This window comes from Teleopsis dalmanni, chromosome 2 (assembly GCF_002237135.1).
Source record: "Teleopsis dalmanni isolate 2A chromosome 2, ASM223713v2, whole genome shotgun sequence".
In the NCBI taxonomy this organism is placed as follows: domain Eukaryota; kingdom Metazoa; phylum Arthropoda; class Insecta; order Diptera; family Diopsidae; genus Teleopsis; species Teleopsis dalmanni.
In genome coordinates, this window is record NC_051847.1 from 152,922,172 (window position 1) to 152,928,707 (window position 6,536).

The 6,536-nt window shown below is 28.1% G+C and overlaps 1 protein-coding gene across 1 annotated transcript in view; it reads right to left on the reverse strand.

Annotated features, from left to right (window-relative positions):
- The window catches only part of LOC119675953 (maternal effect protein oskar-like), a 30,461-nt gene that overhangs the window by 17,053 nt on the left and 6,872 nt on the right, over positions 1-6,536 (reverse strand). The gene's annotated exons all lie outside the window — the stretch shown is intronic.

The following is a 6,536-nucleotide window of genomic DNA, read 5'->3' on the forward strand; positions in this document are numbered from 1 at the left end:
ATTAAAAAAATAAATTTTTATAAAAAGTTACTAGCATATATGCATTATAGGAAACATGCAAAAAATGTAAAAGAGTTAAATAATATTAGTAATAAATGAAATAAAATATATATGGAAAATGATGAATAACGATATATATTGTGCCTGCAATATAAAATATATATGTTGTATAAAAAATCAATAAAAACTATGTATAAAGTTAATTATAAATTTAGTTCCACAAATAAAAGTACATGTAGTACACTTGAGATTCAAAGTTCGATTAAATTTTTATTTCAACTTATACTATTCAGTTTGAAACTTGTCATTATGAGTGAAGTATAACAACACTCAAACATCCATAACATAAAAACTAATAGTATTGAATCCTTTTAGAGTAATTTTTGCTGACTTGCCCTCACATAGCTTACAATAGCACGACCATAACTTCACGAAATTGTCTTTACAAAACAACAAAATAACCCATAACCCACATTGATAGCTATCCTTAGTCAGTACTGTGGAAAAAAATCGCATAGTCTTTATGGTCAATATTAATTAAAAAGAGTGGAATTACACGCCGGATTTTCGCATAACAAAGCCAATATAGGATGTAAATTGTGTATATTGAGATTTAATGGAGTTTGTAATAGCTGGCATGTTTAATCCTTTCTTTGGAAGTAACCGATTTGAATGACACTTTAAAAATATGGAAAACAACATTGTTTTTATTATATATTATAATCCTTTTTTTTGTTTAAGCTTTGACAGAATAGATATCAGCAAATCTTCCATTCGTCGCTTGATTCTTCTAAGTGGATTTAAGAACTGTTTTGTTGAATAGCTTATATATCTTAAATTTTATTTTTAAAAATCTTGTAAAATCTAATATCTGCAGAAACTAATTACTCTTTAAATCACTTTTAATTAGTCTGAGTTTTAACGTAAACGGGTTTAAGAATATTTCTCAATACATTCATTATAAAAAAGTAATTTTTCAATGATTTTATTGGACAAACACTAGAAATGAGCAGATAATGAGCATGATTTTCACTTTGCATATGAGAAAATCAGAGTTTATAAAAGATAATAATCAGCAACAGCGTATTGAATGCAAAAAGCAGTGTTTAATCTAAGCATAGATTAATTCAGACTGAAAAATCAATTACCAGACATAATAAACGGGTTTTTGTAGATTTATTTTTTTTTCATTATATTTTTTCCTATTTTCTTCTTTGATTTCTCTTAAGGGTATCATTCACACTTATTAGCATTGCATCATTTGCTTCATTCATTGACTGTAGTTTAATATAATTAACAATTTTAATTATATTAATTATAATTCAATTTCATTGCACACTAACTTTTTTATTAACAACTTAAATTATACACATATCGGACGTGGCAGCATAATACAATAGTAAGCATTTGGGAATGCACATCACTCATACCACATGCGGACCTGTAAGTGCACAACTTAAGAGAATTAAGATGAAAATTTAATTAATTTTTCGAAAACATTTTCATTTTTCAAGTAAACATTTTACTATTCTATAATATATAAAACAGTTTTCGAACGCTATCAAAGCAATTACAATGGAAGTCTCCTTGGGATACACAAAATAAAGAAGTATTTTCAATGTTTACGAATTTACAATTCACATTACAGTGTAAATGGTTTATGTGTACATTTGCTAATATTTTTTAAATTAGTTCGCAAATAGTTTGTATTTCACTTTCGGCGTAACATTAAAGAGACTCTGGTTCCACAAAACCTGCGATATATACAACAATTCCAGAAAGCGCGAACGGAAAATTAAGCAGCTATGGCAAATAAATGAGTGAATTTATGTATGAACATGCCCATATCTTCCAGAGTATGCAAATAAGGATTTGTGTAGGTGCACACACTTACACAGAAAATATCTTTGCTTAAGGATACACAAAAGAAAACATTGTTTGTTTTTATTTTATTTCTCTAAAATTTGTTTATTTGCTTATGTGTACTCACTTGCAAATTTTAACATTGTTTGGAAAAATATTCACATAATTTTATTTTGCTTTAATCCCACGTTAAATATGAGAACTCAGTAAAATCGTTTCGGTACAATGCCTACTACATTGAGTTTGTTAGTTGCATTTCATGATTTTAAATTTTAAATAAATACTCGTACTTAAAATGTTAAAGTTAAACTTAAGCAGAACTAAGAATATGTCAGAGTTGAATGACTATTTTCTTCACATTTTTATACATCATTGGCTAATATAGCCCCATAATGGAAAGCAGTGGGCATATACACGTTAGCATAATTTGTTCCAAATTAATTACTTTTAAAGGTTACTATGAATTTTGACACAAAAAAGCCACTCAGTATATATTTGAACTGTGGGATTCATTTAAAACTTCATTAGTTTTTATAGCCTTCAACAAAAAATACCCACTGTTTTGTGGTGTCTGAATGACTCTCACATGAAAATATTCTCAATAATTATATGGGAATGGCATAAATGTGCATTGAAAATTAAAATTTAACATACAAAATTAGTGCTATTTTACCATCAACAATTTGTAGTTTTGAAGTTATATACTGATTCATTATAGTCATATGTTTTTTGATACATCAGTACTATGGAAACAATAACAGCATTGCAATTCAAAAAATACCTTTTTTTAATATTCTTTCATATTAACCACTTAAGTCAACTTGCCGTTGAATGTAAAGACATTTATAACATAATAGTTAGAATAAAAAATAATATTAGAACTATTACAAGTGTAATTATTTTGATGTAGAACTTTTTAATGTCCTTGCATAAAGATCTGCTCAACTTTTTTTAGATATATCGAATAGTAGATGTTGCCTTATATTGAGAAATGTTTAAGATCATATATTAAATATTCAACATATATTCTCTTATTTTATTGAGATACATGTTTAAAAGTGAGAAGGAAATATTGCACCTAGAGATTGGTGCTAGACCTGATATGAAGCACATACCAAAGGCCCATGCTACAACAATCAATTTAAAACATCAACAATCTTGTTGTTGTTTGATTAAATAAGCTTAACTTGATAATCGTATCTGTCTTGAACTAAATAGCTTAATTTGTAAACGTGGTATAACGTTCCAGTCAAGGTAAAAACTGTTAGCCCTTCTTCTTAGTAAGACTTTCAACGTAAGCTTTACAGCTTTGTCTTTGACATAGAGAATTTAGCGTAATGATAAACTAACGAAGCACTAATCCAGGTTGTAGTGTTATATTACAGCAGAAAAACAAATAGGTTATATATTATAAAGTACTTAAATTTCTTTCTTGAAATTAATTAACTTGGTAAAGAGAAATTCATTAGAAATGATTAGAAATCTACTTGCATTTCCACATCACTCTTACTTTCTACAATAAAAGAGTATCTTAATGTATGCTATAATTGCACAATCTTCAAAATTAGAGATGATACTGAAAATATTCCAAAAAAAATTGCACAAAACCTTTAATATAATATAAAAATAGTTTTGACTTTGTAGTGTCAGAAAGTTATGTATTTTTAGCCTGAAAGTATGCTTCTGTTAAAAGCATTTATCATCACATTAAGAAGCTATTACAACCTTTGATTGGTATTTTACAGACTTTCCTTAAAAAGTATTTAGTATTGTCTTGTAACTGGCAAAAATTTATACAAATAAGTAAGCATAAAAACAGTAAAGTAGTTAGTCTCGAACTAACACCTCAAAGTAATGTGCTTTGTTATGTTTTATTATATTTAGTGCTTATTTAAGGTTTCTTTATAGGTATTATTGTCACGTGTTTCTTTAGAAATGCACTGCAATGGATAAGTAAGAGCAAATGGCAGCAATAGTAAGTGAGGAAGTAATAAGCTTAATACAATTTTTTTCTTATTATCATAGAGTTATAGTGTCACTGCTAATACAATTATAATTTGATTGTATACGTTTAATCAATTCAAATTGTTAAGGAACTATAACAATAATAGATTTAATGAATTACAATAGTTATTATTATATGTCATTATGATTTAATCCGTATCTTAGTCCATCGTATATGATGTATGATAGTTATGAGGAAATATTTGGATTGAATATGTCCTCATAAATCGACTTGTTGGACTATAAAAGTCATTAATATATATTAAATATTTCGAATTTCAGTTCAATCAATATATGATATTCGTAACAAAATATTTGCTTAAAATTATTCGAATAAAAATATTTGAAACAAATTGTTCAAGTGAAGATTTTTGAATGTCTTTTTTAACATAAAATTGTGAGCCACTTAAGTTACGCTTTTATTCTTCATAACATTATAAATAGTTATACACTCTGTAAAACGTTGATCGGGAAATCGTTTTTGAAAATGCCGCGCAAATTGGTTTTTGAACTGAGGAATACCAATTTCATAATTTTACCTTTTACTGAGGAACGTATTAACGAGGTATTAAATTTAGGAAGTCTAAGTAGTGAAAATGACCAATTCACTTCGACGCTACTGTTCATTATGATGCTACTACTATTATCAGATCCTCAATCGCTATGTTCTTATAGAATATTTTGTTGTCTAAAGTTTTCTATAAATTAAAAAGAAATATTAGATCGAAATCAACTACTTTATTGTTTTTATGCTCATTACAAATTTGTGCAATTTTTTAGCAAAAACTAACCTATGTATTATGTATTGAATTCTAAATAATACTTTTGCTAAAGTATGGAGAAGAAAGGTGTGTTACAGATATTCACATGTAGTTATACTTAAAATATAATTATTAAAAATTATTATTTTAAACACTTTAATAATACTTTATGATTGATTTCTTTATAACATACATAGACTTTAGTTCATAATGATTAAGTACAGAAAGCGTACAAGGTATGCAGTGTGCCACAAAAGAAAAATTTTAACATAATAACTGCTCTTAAATTCATTTAAAAAAAACTTGTGAAATAAATGGAATCGTTTTAAAAAGAATAAAAATTTCAACTGTAGCAGAAATCACTACTGGTAAATTGACATATACAACTTTTAAGCTTTTGTTTATGTACTCATTTTCATTTCGAGGAATCCAAAATTAAATGCACTACTGTAATTCTTGCGATGACTGCAACAGCAGAAGCGCAATAGTCGAGGCTGCAGCAGCAGTAATAATAACAATAACAATGCACGCATTAATAAACGCACACTATTCGCACTGTAGTCCTTTTAATTGGAATGCATTTCATTATGAAATTACACTTAAGTCAGTCAACAGCGCTTGTTTTGTAATGAAATTTTTATAATTTCTTGCATCTACATATACATATACCAACTTTTGTTAAAAACACTTTTAATTTTAAATTGATGGATTATTTTTGAAAATAGTAATTTTTCTTAAAAATTTTTTAATTCATAACTTTTGTTTCATTTAAAAACGATTTGTGTGTTTTATTTTTAAATTTTCACTTCACTTGAATTGCACGTTTATTTGCGAGCGGACGCCAGGAAGTATGCTACGTTTTTATTATGAACGAAAATTTTATTTGGTACAAAATGACCGCATGAATGCTGGCGCAACACTAGGCCAGCAACACAGATACAATGTTGAAATTGTGAAATGACAAAATGGTAAAATGAGTGTAGAAAAAGCTTTCCACAACAACAATAACAACAACAATACACAAATGTATCTTACAGAAGCTTACATCTTAGCAAAACCAAACGGAGAGCCAACCAGAGTACAAGTACACAGCACAAAAAAAAACAATTTTGTAAATCCTTCGAAAACTGACACAACAGTAAGAATTTTGCTGAGTCAGTTTGCAGTTTAAAGCAATTTTAAGCAAAATATTTTAATTAAAAAAATAAATTTTATTGCATTTTAACATAATTTTAACATCGAAATGTGCTCACAACAGTGAATTGAGTTTAAATGCATTACCGGCGCATGCGCGCTCATTACAATGGAACGCTTGGAAAATGTGCTACGTGCTTGCTGGTTTGAATTATGTGTCAGTGTAACAATGGAATTTGTATGCAATTAATAAGTTACCGGATGGGTCTTGGGTATGGTGGTACATGCTTACTTTCATATCGCTTATATGGAAAAAGAATCAGTACTGCATTCACTGGTCTACCATGGGTATGCAACGAATCGAAAAAATTGTTGAATGGACTTGAATTTGACAAAATGAAAAGAAGAAGCACTTTTTAGCATAAAGTCATATTAATACCTACACCTAAGCTGTATAGGGATTTGCTATAGAAGTGTTAGGCATTCAATTTTGTTTGCTTGCATATCAGAACACAGAACGAGTCATTACTACGCTCATGTACAAATTGGAAATACTGGAAAAAAGGTTGTTTCACTATGTTTTTGTTACCACAAATCTTTTCCAATAAACTGAATTTGCTTACTTGCATTAGAAGTTGAATTTTTAAATGAAAACAAAAAAGTTTTGGAGAACTTTAAAACCTCTGCCAAAAAACGAAAAAACAAAAAAAAAACGAAACATAAAAACATACCATAGAGCATAAAGTCGCAGAAAGTTTTTATCAGTAACAGGGC